The sequence below is a fragment of the Papio anubis genome, chromosome 6 (assembly GCF_008728515.1).
Source record: "Papio anubis isolate 15944 chromosome 6, Panubis1.0, whole genome shotgun sequence".
NCBI lineage: Eukaryota > Metazoa > Chordata > Mammalia > Primates > Cercopithecidae > Papio > Papio anubis.
In genome coordinates, this window is record NC_044981.1 from 124012076 (window position 1) to 124031985 (window position 19910).

At 40.4% G+C, this 19910-nt stretch overlaps 1 long non-coding RNA gene across 1 annotated transcript in view; it reads left to right on the forward strand.

Annotated features, from left to right (window-relative positions):
• Positions 1-13: 13 nt before the first annotated feature.
• The window catches only part of LOC108585573, a 48351-nt gene continuing 28454 nt past the window's right edge, over positions 14-19910 (forward strand). The window contains exon 1 of the long non-coding RNA XR_001902112.3: positions 14-120. This is a non-coding gene — a long non-coding RNA (uncharacterized LOC108585573). The remainder of the gene's footprint in view (positions 121-19910) is intronic.

Consider the following 19910-nt stretch of genomic DNA (forward strand, 5'->3'; position numbering starts at 1 on the left):
ACCCATGGTTGGGCGTGTCGCTTTAGGCTCTGTGACCCAGGAGCAAGACGCAATAAGCAGGTGCAGTGGAAGTAGAAACGGGCAATGCAGTACCTTTCCCGGAAGCTACTCAGCCCTTTGGTGAGTGTCAGATCCCTAAGAACTACAATTCCCAGAATGCTGTTCGAGCACGCCCGAAGGCGGAACCAGAGTGTCGCAGTGCAACTGTTCCTTGGTTGTTTCCGATTGGTTGCCCGGACTTCTCGCGGCTAAACTAACTTTGGCTGGAAGGCGGCGTGAAGAGGGTGATTCTGTTCAGCGACCATGATGCTGAGCCCGTAAACGAGAGTCTGTTACCACTATTAATAGCTATTCTGTTGGGGCCTTCACATAACGTTATATCTAAACCTCTCTACAGTCTTATGGGTACGAGTTATAATCTCCGTTTTACAAATGGGGAATTTGAGGCTCAGAAAGGCTAATTGTTGCAGGTGTCTCTCTGTCGCCAAAGACAGTTCTACTTCCACTATACTTAAAGCTTCTGGAGAACGACTTGCAGGCTGAGAGAAAGAGATCTATCTTAAATGAGGGAAGAAATGCACGTTTCATTGCCTGGTCTGGGTAGCCTTTCCGGTGTGGAAGTGGGAGGTGGGAAGGTTTTAGATTCACAGGTCCTTAGATTGAAGGGACTCTGGAGGAACACCACATACCACCCCCGCATTAGCTAATGGGGAAACCATATCTAGAGATTGTATCCATGCCAGAAAAGGCGGAGCAAAGACAACCCCAGTCTCCTGGCTTCTAGGATAGGATGTTCTTCCACCACCCGCCATTTAAAAAAAAAAAAAAAAAAAAATTCTGAAATGTTTTTAAAAGAAAAGCACAGAGTAAACACTTAACGCACCCACTATCCAGAACGAACAGATTTATGAATGAAAGAAACAGAGCATTACAGATAAAGCAGATGTCCCCTATTCTCAGTTCCACTCTGCTACCACCCTCAGGGAGGCAACCAGGATCATGAATTTGATATGTATCTTGCCAATCTAGGTTTCTATACTTAAACTATTACTATGTATTATAAACAATATGTAGAATGGTTTGGGGTATTTGAAGTTTTATATGAATGCTATTATATTTTGTGTATTGATCTGCAACTTGATTATTTCACCAAATTCTGTGTTTTTGAGAGCTGTCCACATTGATAAATATAGCTAGACTTTATCAAATAGATTTGCCACAAATTATTTGGGAATTCCAATAGTGATGGATGTTTAGGTTGATTCCCATTTTTCACCGTTACAAACACTACTGTACAGTCTTCTCAATATCTTTTCCCAGTTTCTCCTTTTAATTAATCTCAAATTGTCTTATTTGTATGAACAGAGCTTGCAACTGGTGATTCACATGCTACTTTTTTTTTCAAATTGGTTGCTAATGGCTAAAATTGAAAGAATTAAAAAAAAAAAAAAAAGGATCTGTGGCATCCTATGAATTAATGGGAAGATCTGACTACATTAGATCTGTGTTGTAGCCTGGCAACAATGGTTCAAGCTGAAAAGCATCTGCCTCCTTTACATCAGTTCAAGTAATATCTAGTTTTTCTTTATCTTTAGTACCCATCTGAGCCCTGTAGCATTTGTGTTTACAACCTGCAACATTATGTAGGGACACAGGAAAGCACCCTTCTAAATGTACATATTTCAGGTGTTCAGAAATAGGTATTCAGGTTTTGAATACCTATTTGAAGTCCCTATTTTAGCCACACCCTGTGATAGGAGGTCAGGATGCATCTATCAACAAAAGGTGTAAGAGCTTTATAGTCAGAGATTTTATATTCCTGATATGAGAGACTGACAAATTAGTATGCAAATAAAATAGTTTCATTTAGTCAGATAAGAGTCCGAAATAACAGCTTAAGTTCAAAAGTAGTGTGTACTGAAGGAGAAGTATCAGGGAAGGCCTTCCCAAAAATGCAACTTTGAGGTAGAGATATGAATGAAGTACATGAGCCAGCCGTGGAGTGATCTGAGGGAAAGGAGTCCTTGAGTGCCAGGCACGGTGGCTTTTGCCTGTAATCCAGCACTTTGGGAGGCTGAGGCAGACAAATAGCTTGAACCCAGGAGTTGGAGACCAGCCTGGGCAACATAGCAAAACCCCATCTTTACAAGAAATACAAAAATTAGCTGGGCATGGTGATACAGGCCTGTAATCCCAGCTACTTGGGAGGCTGAGGTGGGAGGATCACCTGAACCCAGGAGGTCAAGGCTGCAGTGAGCTATGATCATGTCACTGTGCTCCAGCCTGGGTTACAAAATGAGACCCTGTCTCAAAAAAAAAAAAAGAAGAAGAAGAAGAGCATCCTTGAATAAAGCATACGGCTAAAATGCAGGCCATTAGGCAAAATGAACTTTAACATGTTTGAGAAAGCAGAGGGTTAGTGTGGTGACATGTACTGAGCTAGGGACCGAGTGACGCAAGATAGAGTTGTTGTAGAGGTACAATTTCAAGTGTGATTTCTTTTATCTAAAATCTAGAGTTCCTCCCTGAAAGAAATGATCTTTCAGGTTTTCTATATTTTCCTTTAATTCCATTAAACTGTAAACATCCCTTCTTTGGATTAACTGTTAAATGTATACCTTGAATAAATTACTCCAATCAGATACTTTCTTCCTGAGGATTATGTTTAGAGGATAGGAGCTTTGATTAACAAGACCTTTCCCCTGCCTCCCGGTACTCATACATTGTATAGTATAGGTAGGTAAGGAGGAGTACTGCTGGCAAATTTCCTAGTACTAGCAGTGGAGAGCCACTGAGAGAAAAATCTGCTGGGGCCCCAGAAATCTCTATTTTAAAAAAATATTTGTGTTATGGAAAATTTGAAACATATATACTGAGGAAGACAGAAAAATATAATGAATCCCTCATCCAGCCATTAACCCCTGGTCAGTGATATCAATCATACTTGTTATCAGTGATGTTGATTCTGACCCTTTGTGGAATGAAATTTTTGTTACTTTTTTTTAGGGTGCTATGAAGATAAGAAAAGAAACAGGGATTTCAAAAGAAAATTATAACTGAATTTATACTTACTAATTTTTGGTATCATCTCAGGTGATTCACATGGACACACATAAACACACCCACAAGTGCAGCTAGAAGTAAATCACCCAGAAACTATCATTGTCCTTGTACATTGTATATACAATGTAATCATTTCATACTTTGGCTAGAAAACTGTGATTTCTGTCTTGCAAAGCTGTATGTAGTAGATAATGTGATAACCTGTAATATTGATCTGATAAATATGTATTCAGATGAAACCTGTAAAAAAAAATGCACCTCTTCTGACATTTTTCAGTCTCTAGTATTATGTTGAAGTAAATCTCAGATATAATTTAATCCCTAATATTTTAATATAGATTGCTAAAAGATTAAAATTTTTAAAGACTTCACCACAATGCCTTTATGATTCCTAAGCAGCAACAAATGATTAATGTGATTGAATATTCAGTAAGTATTCAAATTTCCATTTGAATCAGAAGTGTGATAACTTTTTTCACATTTTACTTGAGTCAAGAACCTCTCTTTCTGTAAGGTCCTCAGGTGATGAAAGGGTTTGGAAGCCTCTCTTGTACAGCCTCATTTGTTGAGCTGCAAACATGCATTGTCCTTTCCCTTCAGAAAGTTAGGGTGCTGTGAAAGCAGAAGTCCCCAACCTCCAGCTGTAGACTGGGACTAGTCCGTGGCCTGTTAGGAACTGGGCCACACAGCAGGAGGTGAGTGGCCAGTGAGTGAGCATTACCATAACCTGAGCTCCCACCTACTGTCAGATCAGCGGTGGCATGAGATTCTCACAGGAGCGGGAGCCCTAAGGTGAACTGCGCATGTAGGTGGGCAGCGCTCCTTATGAGAATCTAACTAAAGCCTGATGATCTCAGGTGAAACAGTTTCAGTTTCATCCCCAGACCACCCCCACCCAATCCATGAAAAAATTGTCTTCCACAAAGCCCATCCCTGGTGCCAAAATGGTTGGGGACCGCTGCTCTAAAGGGGAAGGCAGGTATCGCAAAGCAAATGGATAGTCTACCTCAGTGCCTGAAGCACAATCATTCCTGTGTTGTCCTTTGTGGTTCTTATAGGGAACAGATGTGTTTTTTGTTTGTTTCTTGTTTTTGTTTGTTTTTACCCGGAAGCCATTCCATCATTTTCTAAGTGTGTCTCCACCTCCATTTCCCCTGATGCCAGAATGTCTTGGCCAAGATAGTCACTGCTTAATGCCTCTTTGCATGTCTGGCTCAGGAAACAGCTAAGAAAAAAAAGATAAGAAGTCATAAAGCAGAAACGAGCTTGGCATGTTCACAGAACTGAAAGAATGCCAGCGTAGTGTCTGGAGTGCAGGGGGACAAGGAGAGGTAGTATGAAATGAAGTCCCCAAGGTTGCCAGAAGGTCAGGTCAGGAAGGGTTTTTTAAACCAATATAAGAAATCTCTGTTTTTTTCCCTAAGCACAGCAATAGGCATTGGAGAGTTTTAAGGCATGACATGGTCTAAGTTACATTTTTAAAAGATTATTCTATAGAAGAATGGAAACAGGAAGACCAGTTAAGAGAAATAGCCCACAGTGTGGTGTTATATAGGCTTGCTTTACAACTCAAACCTGAAAAGATAAGTTATTTCAAAAGCCATGCTGTACTATGACTACTATTATAAAACTTGGTAAGATTCCTTCTTTGAGGCACCCTCTAAAAAAGGTGCCAAGAGATTAGATCTGAACTGTCCAGCACTGATGGCCTTCAGAGAGCTATGCTATTGTAGATGACCGAGCCTTTTGGGAACTGTTAATTGTGAAAGGAAGAACCATTTGGTGAAGAGCTGTGAGCCACCATTTCTGGAGGAGCGTGGTATGGTGTCATGGAAAGTGCACCAGACCAGGAGTTGTGGGAAACCCTGTTTCTTGTCTACTCTAGGCTGTACACTTTTTTTGTTTTGTTTTGTTTTGTTTTGAGACAGAGTCTCACCCTGTTGCCAGGCTGGAGTGGAGTGGCAGGATCTTGGCTCACTACAACCTCCACCTCCCGGGTTCAAGTGATTCTCGTGCCTCAGCCTCCTGAGTAGGTGGGATTACAGGCAGGTGCCACCAAACCCAGCTAACTTTTGTATTTTTAGTAGAGATGGGGTTTTACCATGTTGGCCAGGAAGGTCTTGATCTCCTGACCTCGTGATCCACCTGCCTCGGCCTCCCAAAGTGCTGGGATTTCAGGCGTGAACCACCATGCCCAGCCTCTAGGTTGTACATCTTAAGCATTAGTGAGAGGCCCAAAAATGAACACAGAGGCTTTTTTTTTTTTTTTTGAGACGGAGTTTCATTCTTGTTGCCCAGGCTGGAGTGTAATGGCTTGATCTCGACTCACTGCAACCTCTGCCTCCTGGGTTCAAGTGATTCTCCTGCCTCAGCCGCCTGAGTAGCTGGGATTATAGGCATGTGCCACCATGCCCGGCTAATTTTGTATTTTTAGTAGAGATGGAGTTTCACCATGTTGGCCAGGCCGGTCTTGAACTCCTGACCTCAGCTGTTCTGCCCACCTTAGCCTCCCAAAGTGTTGGGATTACAGGTGTGAGCCATTGCGCCCGGCCGAGGCTCTTACCATTTTAAGTATTTTGTTGTTGTTAATGGCTTTAGAAAAACAAGGGGCAAAAACAGACCTTAAAAGTTATATGGGCCAGGTGCAGTGGCTCATGCCTGTAATCGCAGCACTTTGGGAGGCCGAGGCAGGCGGATCACGAGGTCAAGAGATTGAGACCATCCTGGCCAACATGGTGAAACCTTGTCTCTACTAAAAATACAAAAATTAGCTGGGCGTAGTGGCACGTGCCTGTAGTCTTGGCTACTCAGGAGGCTGAGGCAGGAGATCGCTTTGGGAGGCGGAGGTTGCAGTGAGCCAAGATTGCACCACTGCACTCCAGCCTGGTGACAGAGCGAGACTCTGTCTCAAAAAAAAAAAAAAAAAAAAGTTACATGGACAGACATTTACAAGATTCCTACATATATGGTTTTTTATAAACTTGCTTTCATCATTAGGCTATAACTTCCTTGAGGGCAAATATGTTTTATTTTATTTTTGTATCCTAAGCACATTGCAAAGAACGTGACATAAAGTGGTGCTCAATAAATGAGGTAGGAATGAATGAAACTTCCTGATTTTATTTCTAAAAGTAAAGTGATTCCAGCAACCCCTCTTTAAACCAAAGTAGGCCCAGTCATAATGCTAATCAGATGGCATCACTACTGCCCAGGCAAGTGCTCTTTTTTTCTTAGCAGAGCAGTTCTGGCTATACCAGCCTTTCTGCCAAGTGGTTTGAAGAAGAAACGCATCCTAAAGCTTAGGGGAATCATTGACTGATTGGTTCTTTAAAAAAAAAACTTAATATTTGGGATGGTTTCAGGTTATGATTCTATAAAATTTACTTTTAATCCAGTTTCAAGTTCAGACTTCCTTTTTAAGGCCAAGAGTAAACAGGATTAGGGGACGGTTATCAGCAAGATAGATTCTTGGTTCTTGTCATAGGAACACTCCAGCTTTAGAAGGTTTGTGTTACAGACTTAACCAGAAAGCAAAGGATATGGGTCAGCAAACTGGCTTTAGTGCGTTACAACCCTTCCTTCAGTTTTATCTCTTTTTCTTGAATTTTAGTCCAAATTCAGCAGTATTATCATGGAGAACCACAAGACTGCTAAGAAATATGTGTAGAGATAGCTTACAATATAGCAGAGGAAGAGGAAGGAAGGAAGGCGAGAAAGAAGAAGGAGAAGAAAGAGAGGGAAGGAGGAAGGGAAGCAAAGGAAAGATTTCCATAACACTTCGTTTATATCTCTATTTTAAAGTGTTTATTTAAAACCCAAACTGCTACCACTCTGAATTTTAAGAAATTGGCGTAATTCCTGTCAGTGGGGAAATATTAAATATGGTGCTAAGAGAAGGGATGAGACTCTAGGTAGAAGACCCATTGTGTTGTCTGATAGTCGGATGTGCACAGGTGGGCAGGAGGCTGAGTTTACGGATATGAGATTGACAACGTTGAATTATTCTGTATAATAAAGTTGGAAGAATTGTTCAGTGGGGTGAGTTTGGGGGTTGGGATTATTGCTAAGAGATAGCCAAAAAGAAGGAGGTCGGGGGCAGAGGAAGAAAGGCCTGTCAAAGTGGTAGGAAGGAAGAAGACTTTAAAAAGAGGAAGAAAGTCTGTTATTCAATCTGCAATTGTTAATGTTGCTGTAAATGGACACGCCAACACACACACATACACACACACATGCACACGCATCCCGCATGCTCTCAGACATCAAAATAAATCCTCTATAAGTTCACAGCTTGTCATGAATGAATCATTATGATAATCAAAGAAAAGGGGTTGTGTGCCACATCTTTGGGAGATTTCGTGAAGATTGAAGATGAAATGTGTGTAGCAATAAGGAAGTCCAAAAACTGAACTGTGTCAGATGAAGCAGGAGCTTAGACTAAGTCCAAGTTGAATGGGAAAATGACAAATCACTCAAAGGAAGGAAGTAGGTCATATACATCTTTATATTCTCAAAGCTTAGCATAGTGTCTGGCATGTAACAGAAACTTAGCAAATGTTCATTAAATGAATGAATAAATGAGGAAAAAGTAGATTCATATGATAGCAAGTAGCAGAATGGCATTATTAAATCAAGTGTCAACCTAACTCACATTTCTTATTCCAGAATTGGAAATCAGGTTCATCTTAGTCATACCTGCCTCTGATCTCCAGGTGGCAGTATTTTATCATATTAAATTGTTTTGAGACAACAGATTCCGTTTACTTTTTGAGAAAGGAGAACATAACTGTATTTAAAATAAAAATTCAGTTCTGTAGCTCATTTCTATAATTGTACAGAACTAAGTAAGAGATAGAATATGATTACGTGAGATTATAGATTTATCCCATGAGATTATAGATTTATCCCCCAATTTCAATATAAATGAGAATTATTGGTGGTTCCTGAATTCAACCAGTTTCCTAAACCTTGAAGGTAAATACATTTTGGTGTGCTTTGTTTACAAAATGTATGTATTTCTTCAAAGTATGAAAAGCTCTGTGTGTGTAAGAGAGAAAGGAGAGAGAGAGACACAGACAGAAAGAGACAGAGAGCAGTAATATGTTTAGAAGTAATTCACTTCCAGGCCAACCATGGTGGCTCATTCCTGTAATCCTAGCATTTTGCGAGGCTGAGATGGAAGGATTGCTTGAGCCCAGGAGTTCAAGACCAACCTGGGCAACACAGTGAGACCCTGACTCTATTTTTTTTTTCTTAAAGAAGTAATTTACTTCTACTAACAGGATAACCAGATTAAGTAGAATGGCCAGTCAAATATAAATTTCAGATAAACAAGGAATACTTTAGTCATATAAGTATGTCTCGTGCAATATTTAGTGCATACACTAAAAAAGTATTCCTTATTTTTCTGAAATTCAGATTTAACTGGGAGATCTGTAATTTTCTTAGCTAAATCTGGCAACTTTACCAACAAATATTCTGTTGTTACTGTTAATTCCAAAATAACAGAACATCAAGGGAGACCCCACTTATACCAAAAATAAAAAATTTAGCCCGGCACAGTGGTGTGCTCCTGTAGTTACAGCTATTTGGGAGGCTGAAGCAGGAGGATTGCTTGAGCCCAGGGGTTCAAAGTGGTAGTGCACCACGATGGTGCCATCGCACTCCAGCCGAGGCTATAGAATGAGACTCTGTCTCTAAATAAATAAAACAAAACAGAACTTCAAGTCTGCAAGGCAAAAAATTGTGTTTCCTTATTTGGAGAGAGAAAAAGGAAGTAACAGGCAGGGATGGCTTTCTTGTGAGTCTAACTTGATTGCTCTTTGTACTCTACCCATTGGGAGTCAAGCCCCTCAGCTGAGTAACTTATCTTCGGGAAACTGAGCTCTCTAGCAAGTGCAGATGCTAAAGCCTAATTATTTTATATAAATGCTGTGTTTTACAGCACCTGTGAGACTGGTTGCAAAAGCCAGACCCTGTGAACAATCGAAAATATCCCAGGCCCTTTCACCCTCTGATTTATATTTTCCAGGAGTACCTGATCCATAGCAGCTATGAAAACAGAAATAGATGAATTGCTTAGGAAATAAATTCTCTTTCAAAAAAGTAAAGGATATTCTGGTAAATAAAATGAGATATAGATTTATACACATTTGGATATTTAATATAAACATTCTATCTTCCAGGTAAACTGTGCTTCAAAATTTCATTTGTAAATAAACTCCTGAACTCAAATAAATTTTCCATAGAAACAGTATTATGAGCGGCAGTCAGGTCTTTTGGTTACCCAGTAAAGGTGTATAATTAGTTGATTATATGACTGAAACACTGCATTTGCAGGTAAAAATTTGGGTTGTTTTTTTTTTAAAGGTTGTAATAGTATTTTTTAAGAGTAAAAATTTAAAAAGCTTTTTTTTTTCTTTTCTTTGAGACAGTGTCTCACTCTGTCTCCCAGGCTAGAGTGCAGTGGTGTCATCTGGGCTCACTGCAACCTCCGCCTCCTGGATTCAAGCAATTCTCACGCCACAGCCTCCCAAGTAGCTGGGACTACAGGCGCACGCCAACATGTCTGGCTAATTTTTGTATTTTTAGTAGAGACAGGGTTTCGCCATGCTGGCCAGGCTGGTCTTGAACTCCTGACCTCAAGTGATCCACTTGCCTTAGCCTCCCAAAGTGCTGGGATTGCAGGTGTGAGCCACCACATCCATCCATTGAAAAGCTTTTTAAATATTGAATGTTCGTGTTTGCAAAAATATCAATAACCTATGTTTATTTTGCTCTTGCCTTATTCCTGACAATTCTAAGTGATTATATGAATTAACCCTTTTAATTCATATAACCCTAGGAGGCAGATTCCATTATGATCCCTCTTTACAGATAAGGAAATTGGGGCAAAGATTAAATAGCTGCTCCAAATTATACAGCTACTGAGTAGCGGAACTGGGATTTGGATCAACCACAGGCACATTAACCACTGTACACCACAGTTTCATTAGCTTAGGATAAAGAAGGACCTGAACCATCTGAGAAGATTGTTAAGGGGACATCTGATCACCATCTGATCACCATGGTACATGGTATTGTTCTCTGAGCCTAGAATGGTTCAAGGTAAATGGCTGGTCTTTCCCTTAATTTAGGTATATGATGAATAGTACTTTTGTGCTTGTCAACTGTAATGGAGTTGTTTTGGAGTTTATAAATGGAACAAAGGCTGTCAGAAAAAGATTTACTTGAGTAACTGGATAATGGTTAATAAAAGGTGGAAGAGGATTAACGAGTACATGCTTGTGGGGTGTGAGAAAGAGATTGCTGGGGTGGAAATAACTGAGCTGAGACCTGAAAAGAAAAAAGAGGGAAGAATTTGACTTTACATAATTATTTACATGAAAAGGGAGGGGAAAATGAGAGGGATATTGCCCTGTATTATGGTTTGTTCTAACTTGTTTAGATGTATGATAACCCACTGTAGTTCATGTACCACAGCCATGGCAATAGTGGATTTACTAGGGGCCCCTACTCCAAATGATAGTCTTATGTCCTTAAGAAAGCGTCCAGTTGTGACCTCAAAGTAGTTGTCTTTGGGCACCCCCTCCACCGTCTTTCCTATCCCAGAGCATTAGATATGAGGTCATGAGAGTGAAGGGGAAAGAGTCCTGGACTTATTGTTGGGGAAACAGAGTTCCAACCCTGCTACCTAAGTAGTTCTCCTTTTGTGAGTTAAAGTATTTGAGCCCCTCTTTCCTAAGCTGTGAAAACAGGCATGATTTTACCCACTTCATGGTTTTGTTGTAAGCATTAGGGGAGGTGCTGTATGTGAGAGCATTGAATAGAAAGCATGACTGGGGGGTCAGGAGGGGCAAGGGTGACCCTTCCTGTGATCCATACTCATCTGTGGCCATGGTAGTGGCCTCTCTCACTTTACCACCAGTAACTGTTGACCAAGGGAAGGATCTAGGTGTTTATTTACCATCTACTATGTATGCTGTAGAATGGTAGTGTTAGCCAGGAGCTTGGGTTCAGAGATGGGCTGCCTGGGTTCAAATCCTAGTTCTAGCTGTGTAATTTTGGGCACATGAGTTGAACTCTCAGAACCCCCTTTCTTTCCTGTGAAGCTGGAGTCCTCATGAGACCTTCCTCAGAGGTTAGCTGTGAGGTAGGAGACAGTCTGTAGGAGTTCACAGTCTACTGGGAGAGACAGGTTTGTAAACAAGCGATCACAATGCACCACGTGGTAAAGTGCAGTCATGGAGATAGGAATAAAATGCTTTGGTAGCATGGGGAGGGGGACGGGTGGACGAGGAGACTAACCTGGCATAAAGGTTCAATGAGAGACATGAGACGTGTGTGTGTGTGTGTGTGTGTGTGTGTGTGTTCATATGTATATATAGACACATACACCTGTTTGGCGAAACAAAACCGTTCCTGTGTTCAGGCCTAAGGATGAAGCTAAGCTGGCTGGCCAGGTCCTTTATGCCTGGGCTCTGTGATCTCCACACCCGCTTACTCTGCCCCCACTTGCTATTCTCTGTCTTTGGAGGCACTTCCATGACTCTATTTTTGCACATTCTGTTCCCCGACGTAGAATGCTCTTCCATATCTAAACACCTCCAGAGCTCAACAGAGATAGCAAAAATATCAAGAGTATAAGAATAGCCAAATAAACAATACAAATAATTTCAGCAGTTTAAAGTTAATAAATACCCGTGATTTACATGCACAGTCTCATCTATGCCTTTTTAGTTTTTCTTCTTCTTTTTTTTTTTTTGAGACGGAGTCTCCCTTTGTTGTCCAGGCTGGAGTGCAGTGGCACGATCTTAGCTCACTGCAACCTCCACATTCCGGGTTCAAGCGATTCTCCTGCTTTAGCCTCCTGAGTAGCTGGGATTGCAGATGTCCACCACCGTGCCCGGCTACCATCTAAGCCTTTTTAAAACCTTAGAAGACAAGTACTGTACTTAATCCTATTTTAAAGTGAGGATTATTGAAGGTAAAATATACTAACTAGCCTTTTGTAAGTCACACAACTGGCCAGTAGTACAGCTAGGATTTTTGCCTAGCTCTGGCTAATCCTAGAGCTCGCCTCTTAACTTCTGTTGTCTCTCAAAATTAATTCCCTGGGCTGGGCATGGTGGTGCATGCCTGTAATTCCAGCACTTTGGGAGGCCGAGGCCGGCAGAACACATGAGGTCAGGAGTTTGAGACCAGCCTGGCCAACGTGGCAAAACCCTGTCTCTACTGAAAATACAAAAATTAGCCAGGCATGGTGGTACATGCCCGTAGTCCCTGCTACTCAGGAGGCTGAGGCAGGAGAATCACTTGAGCCTGGGAGGTGGGGGTTGCAGTGAGTTGGGATCATACCACTGCACTCTAGCCTGGGTGACAGGGCAAGACTCAGTCTCAAAAAAAAAAAAGACTGGGCACAGTGACTCACACCTGTAATTCCAGCACTTTGGGAGGCCAAGGTGGGTGCTTCACCTGAGGGCAGGAGTTCGAGACCAGGCCGACCAACATGGAAAAACCCCGTCTCTACTAAAAATACAAAATTAGGCGGGCATGGTGGCGCATGCGTGTAATCCCAGCTACTCAGGACGGAATCACTTGAACCTGGGAGGCGGAGGTTACAGTGAGCTGAGATTGTGCCATTGCACTCCAGCCTGGGCAACAGGAGCAAAATTCCATCTCAAAAAAAAAAAAAAAAAATTAACTCCTTAGTAAAGTAATTCTGCAACTTAAATATCAAAAACAAAAATTGTCCTTATATGTCATCTATTAGTTTTATTGCCTCTCTTATTACAATACCCATCATAATATTTTTACTTTTATTTTTCTAAATTGCGAAAGTAAAGTTTATTATAGAGAGTTAGAAAATATAAATAACCAATATAACAAGAGTAAGGAGATTGTTATCCAAATTTTCACATTTTAAATGGGAAAACCCCAATTTTTTTTTTTTTTTTTTTTGAGACAGAGTCTCGCTCTGTTGCCCAGGCTGGAGTGCAGTGGCATGATCTTGGCTCACTGCAGTTTCCACCTCCCGGGTTCACGCCATTCTCCTGCCTCAGCCTCCTGAGTAGCCGGGACTATAGGCACCCACCACCACGCCCGGCTAATTTTTGTATTTTTAGTAGAGACGGGGTTTCACCGTGTTAGCCAGGGTGGTCTCGATCTCCCAACCTCGTGATCCACCTGTCTCGGCCTCCCAAAGTGCTGGGATTACAGGCATGAGCCACCACGCCTGGTCGAAAACCCCAATTTTAATCAATAGGGTACATACTGTGTGATTTCATTTATATGACATCCTAGAAAAGGCCAAAACTGTAGGGGAAGAAACAGTGGTTGCCAGGATCTGGGCTACCAAAAGCATCAGGGCTAATGGGAATGTCCTATGTGTTGATTGTGGTGGTAGTTACATGAGTGTATATTTTATTAAAATTAATAGAACTGTACACTAAAAATAGTACATTTTATTATATATAAATTATAACTCAATAAACCTGACTGAAAAGCATTAACACCTTGCCATATATCTTTCTACTTCCACACTTTTTCCTATGCATATATAGTACATATATATCCTTTTATTTTTTAGAGATGGAGTCTCACTCTGTCACCCAGACTGGAGTGCAGTGGTGTGATCTTGGCTCACTGCAACTTCCACCTCCCGGGTTCAAGCGATTGTCACACCTCAGCCTCCCTAGCAGCTGGGATTACAGGCACTCACCACCACGCCTGGCTGATTTTTGTATTTTTAGTAGAGATGGGATTTCACCATGTTAGCCAGACTGTTCTCGCCCACCTCAGCCTCCCAAAGTGCTGGGGATTACAGGTGTGAGCCACTGCACTCGGCCGGTAAATATGTATCTTCTAAAAATAGTTTACACTATATTGTTTTTCATTAAATATACTTTAGTTTTTAAAGCATTTCTAGACTTATAGAAAAATTGCAAAGACAGTACGGGGGTCCCATATTCATTCCACCACATTATTAACATGTTACATTAGTGTGATACATTTGTTACAATTAATGAACCAATATTGATGCATTGTTAACTGAAATCTGTAAATTATTGTGATTTCCTTAGTGTTTACCTCATGTTATTTTTCTATTTTAGAATCCCATCCAGGATACCACATTACTTTTTGTTGTCATATCTTCTTAGAGACCTCTTGGTTGTGACAGTTTCTAGACTTTCCTGTGTTGATGACTGATATGATTTGGCTCTGTGTCCCCTTCCAAATCTCATCTCGAATTGAAATCCCCATGTGTCAAGGGAGGGAAGTCATTGGATTATGGGGTTGATTTCCCCCATGCTGTTCTCATGATAATGAGTGAATTCTCAGGAGATCTGATGGTTTTATAAATGGTAGTTTTTCTTGGACTGTCACACTCACTGCCTCCTGCCGCCTTGTGAAGAAGGTGCCTGCTTCCACTTCGGCCACAACTGTAAGTTTCCTGAGGCCTCCCCAGCCATGTGGAATTGGGAATCTGTTAAACCTGTTTCCTTTATAAAGTACCCAGTCTGAGGTATTTCTTTATAGCAGTGTGAAAACAGACTAATTACAGAGAACTTGGAAACTTTGAAGAGAGCTGGTCAGGGATATTGTAGGATGCCCCTTCACTGGAATTTACTTTTGTGATGTTTTTCCCATAGTTAGACTAGGGCGATAGGTTTTAGGGAGGAAGACCACAGAGGTAAAGTACCATTTTCTTCACATCTATTTTATATTTTGTAACCTTTTTTCACTCAAATATGTGTCAAAAGCATATTTTTTACTTGATACATATAAATCTATAGCCTTCTTGATGGTGATAATTGTATTCTGTTATATGGATGTAGCGTATAATCACCTATTTCTGGACACTTAGGGATTCACTGTGGCATTTTCACTATTACAACAAATGCTACAATAGATACATTTGTGCAAACATCTTTGCAAATTTGTCCAATAAATATTATTATGTTTAGACACAGGTTCTCACTTTATTGCCCTGGCTGGAACACAGTAGTGTGATCAAAACCCACTGTGGCCTTGAGCTGCTGGGCTCAACTAATCCTCCTTCTTCACTCACCCAGGTAGCTGGGCCTACAGGTGCACCCCACCATGCCTGGCTGCTTTTTAAAATATGTTTTGTAGAGATGGGGTCTTGCTATATTGCCCATGATGGTCACAATTGTCTGATTGTTTTTTTGTTTTGTTTTGTTTTGCTTTGTGACAGAGTCTCGCTCTAATGCCCAGTGGAGTGCAGTGGTGTGATCTCAGCTCACTGCAAGCTCCGCCTCCCGGGTTCATGCCATTCTCCCATCTCAGCCTCCCGAGTAGCTGGGACTACAGGTGCCCGCCACCACGCCCGGCTAATTATTTGTATTTTTTAGTAGAGACGGGGTTTCATGGTGTTAGTCAGGATGGTCTCCATCTCCTGACCTTGTGATCCGCCCGCCTCAGCCTCCCAAAGTGCTGGGATTACAGGCGTGAGCCACTGTGCTTGGCCTGTTTGTTTTATTAGATAATCCTGAGTGATGTAGAGTGTCTGAAGCAAACTGCATTCACTTTTTTTTTTTTTTTTTTAAGGGCTTTTGGTACATAGTACTAAATTGTCCTCCAGAAAAATTGTTACCTATTCAGTGCTCTGTTTCCTCAAATTCTAGCTAATACTGGATATTGTTTTTCATTTCAACCTTTGCCAATTTTAGTAGAAAAATGTATTGTGTTGTATTGTATTTAATTGTTTCCCTATTGGTATCTTCTTCCAGGTAGTGAGCTCCTAAAGGAAAAAGACTATATTCTATTCATTTTCAGATACCCAGAATCGAAGTTACTGTCTGAAAGAAATAGGCACTCAGCAGAAGGAAGAGAGAGAGCAAGGGAGAGAGGGAGGGCCTGAATCCAAGAGCAACTGTGTGATCTGACAAGATAATTCATGCTACGGAGAGGAAGGGTTTTCACCATTACCGGGTGCTATTGTATCCTTCTGGGCCAATGCGCCATATGTATTATGCAATCTGAAGGGGTGGCACTACTAGTGTGAGCTTCAGACCAGGTAGGAGAGAAATCTACACTAGACCAAAAGAAGGTAAACAGGATCTTAGTGTTTTCCTCAAATAACAAGAACAATTACTACAGATTTGTTTGACCAATTCTGAAAGGGAGGATCAACTTACAGTCCCTTTAAGCTGTAATGCCATTCATGTATTCTCTATTACAGCTTTTTGGAACAATTAGGTACATTTATGATTTTCAGATCTTTTCCTGTTTTCCTTCTTTCTGTCAGTACCATCTTATATATGTCACCTTGCTTATTTTCAGTCATGGCTGCCAAAAATTTTATTTTTTTCTCCCTGCACACTTCCCCAATATTTTATTTATATATTTTCTTATAAAACCTTGACTTTCTCTTCTTCTACATGCTTTGAAGCTTTTCCTAAATCTTGATGTCAGTTATAAATTTACTATACCAACGCAGTGGTAAATGTTACTTTTTCAATTTATCAGTGGAAGAATGATAAATCAAAACAGTATAGGAAAGGAAGATGTGTTTTTGGCCAGACCCAGTGGCTCACACTTGTAATCCCAGCGCTTTGGGAGGCTGAGGCAGGCAGGTCATCTGAGATCAGGAGTTTGAGACCAGCCTGGCCAACATGGTGAAACCCCATCTCTACTAAAAATACAAAAAATTAGCCAGGTATGGTGGTGGGTACCTGTATTTCCAGCTACTTGGGAGGCTGAGGCAGTTGAATCACATGAACCCAGGGAGCAGAGGTTGCAGTGGGCCGAGATCACGCCATTGTACTCCAGCCTAGGCAACAAGAGTGCAACTCTGTCTCAAAAAAAAAAAAAAAAAAAGAAAGAAAAGAAAAAAGAAAAGGAATATATGTTTTTATATTAAATATTTTAGTTTTATTTTCCAGTTTTGCAAGGTTGATTCATTTAGTAAGGTCTGAAAAAAGAAATATGTTCTTGGAATGCTGATGGTAATTCAGTAATTGTTAAATTTTTCAATTTTCAATGGGAGATTTTCTCAAGAGGACCCTGTTTAGAGTACACTTCTTATCTAAGAATTCCCATATGTGCTTTACAGAGATTCCATGTCCCTGCCAGTTATCATTTACTCTCTCCCTGGAATGTGGGAGTGCCCTTACTATTCTTCCAGTCTGACCTAACAGAGACTAGGCCCCAACTTGTAAGACAGAATTTGTTTCCTGCGAAATAAAACAACATTTTATCATAAATTAGCAAAATGATTTAAAAAAAAAAGAGAGAGAGCGTATTATACACTAGCACATGATAAAGAGAAATTCGAAGAGCCAGACATGTTTCTGGAGTAAGAAGTTCTGCAGTGTTAAAATTAATTTACGATCTTTTTATGGTCTATATTGAATCTCTCTAATTATTTATTTATTTATTTATTTATTTATTATTTTTATTTTTGAGACAGAGTCTTGCTCTCTCGCCCAGGCTAGAGTGCAGTGGTGCAATCTCAGCTCACTGCAACCTCCGCCTCCCGGGTTCAAGCAATTTTCCTGTCTCAGCCTCCTGAGTAGCTGGGATTACAGGTGCCCCGCCACTGCGCCCAGCTAATTTTTGTATTTTTTAGTAGAGATGGGTTTCACCATCTTAGCCAGGTTGGTCTCCAACTCCTGACCTCATGATCCACCTGCCTTGGCCTCCCAAAGTGCTGGGATTATAGGCATGAGCCACCGTGCCTGGCCTATTTATTTTTTGAGATGGGATCACACTCTGTCTCTTAGGCTGTAGTGCAATTGTGAGATCACCGTCGACTTATATTTATCTTATAGAAATTAAAAATAAATTTGTTCCTTTGTTTTGCAGCTAGAAGAATTGAATTCTTCCATGTATCCTTTGCCAATTGGCAGTAGTGAAAAGTTTACAATTTATAATTTCTGGTGAACAGTCTCAACCAAGTTTTAGAAAGATGTTTTATTAGATATGGTGAAAAAAGACACGTAATATTATTCACTAGGGCCATCACTCTTACTCTTTGGTTTGTTTTCTTTTTTTTTTATTTTAAGAGACAGGTCTTGCTCAGTGGTCCAGGCTGGAGTGCAGTGGCATGATCATGGCTCAGTGCAGCTGCAACCTCCTAGGCTCAAGTGATCCTGTCACTTTAGCCTCCTGAGTAGCTGGGACCATAGGTGCTGCTACCACGCCAAGCTAATTTTTTAATTCTTTGTAGAGACAGGGTCTCGCTATGTTGCCCAGGCTGGTCTCCAACTCCTGGCCTCAAGCAGTGCTCCTGCTTTGGCCTCCCAAAGTGCTGGAGTTACTGTGTCCACGCTATAATGAATCTCTTAATAGCTAAATCTATTAGCAGAGGGAAGTAATTGATGCTACGTTATTACATAAAAGAGAGCATTTATAGGATGGTGATAAAATTAAAATGAGCATTTCTTAGTGAAACAAACCATTGTTCCTGGTTGTTCATCAGGTAATTTATCATAAAATTATTTTTCCTTTATACACATGTGGAGTTATAGACATTTCTGTTGAATGCTTAAAAATTGTCTTTAGTTTTTTCTCATATTGCCTTAGTTTGTAGTAATTTAGAGTAATTAGAGTAATATGAGTAATTAGAGTAATTTCTCATGTTGTCTTAGTTTGATTACTTAGAAATTATTCAGTACTTTCATTAAAACATTATTAATAGTATGATATTTGAAAAGGTAATATTCTCTATTGAAGTTAAATTAGTTTATGTTCTCATAGCACATATTTTGTTGATCTGAATAAGTATGTTACTTGGCTAACAATGCCTAGACAACCTTACTATTAGCTCTAGCAATCTAGGATGTAGAATTGTGTCGAGATAAGTAGAAGTCAAAAGAAATAAAAGGTGGGAATCAAAGAAGAAATTAAACATCATTTAAATTATCAACATGTCCACCTGAGACTGTAATTGAGAAGGAAAAAAGAGGATCAGAATTGAGTTTCAAGAAGCAGCCTCTTGCTTTTCCTATCTTTAAAGGATCAAACTTGATAAGGAATCTAGAGGGTTTCCTTGACAATCTGAGGGAAGGAACTGTGAGCTCATGGCCTACTCTGTCATGCTAGAGTTTAGGCATTTAATAATCCATTGATAATCATCAGGCATTTAGGTAAATGAAAATGAACATATCTGCCTGGATCCCATTACTTCATTTCAGATCTTAAATCTTTTGTAATAACCAGAACATTACAACAACATTATAAGCCTTTCATATATGAAGTAATGTATTTCAGTAAAGGGATTTCCTAGGCTCTTGGTGGAGTAGTATGCAGAATGACTTCAGCCTCCTTTAATGTTTGGATAAAACAAAACCTTCAAATGGAATAAGTTCCGCTGTTGTATAAATCAGTCAAGATTTTTTAAACAACTATATAAGCTCAAGATGGTGGAAGCAAAATCCCCCACATACAACATTAAGAGAACAATAAGAAGTATTCTCTGCTCCTATAATCTGCTTCTATCATGTCTGTGCTCTGCTCAAAAACCTCCTGTCCTGAGCCAGAGTGTGGTGCCATATGCCTGGACTCCCACCTACCTGGGAGGATGAGGTGAGAGAATTGCCTGAGCCAGGAGTTCGAGGCCAGCCTGGGTAATATAGTGAGACCTTGTCTCTAAAAATAAACTTTAAGCAAACAGAAAACACCCTAAAAACTGTCCTGTCCATCCCTCTTTTTTAGAGAAGGATGTCCCCAAATCTGTGCTTGGAAGACATGTATTCTATAAGATAGTAACAGATCTTGCTGAAAAATATGTAGTTTTTCCAAAATATGTTTTTAAATCTATGTATGTAAGAAAAATTCTAAGCGCCTTTAAGAAGCAATTAACATGGGATAATTTGTCTTTAAGA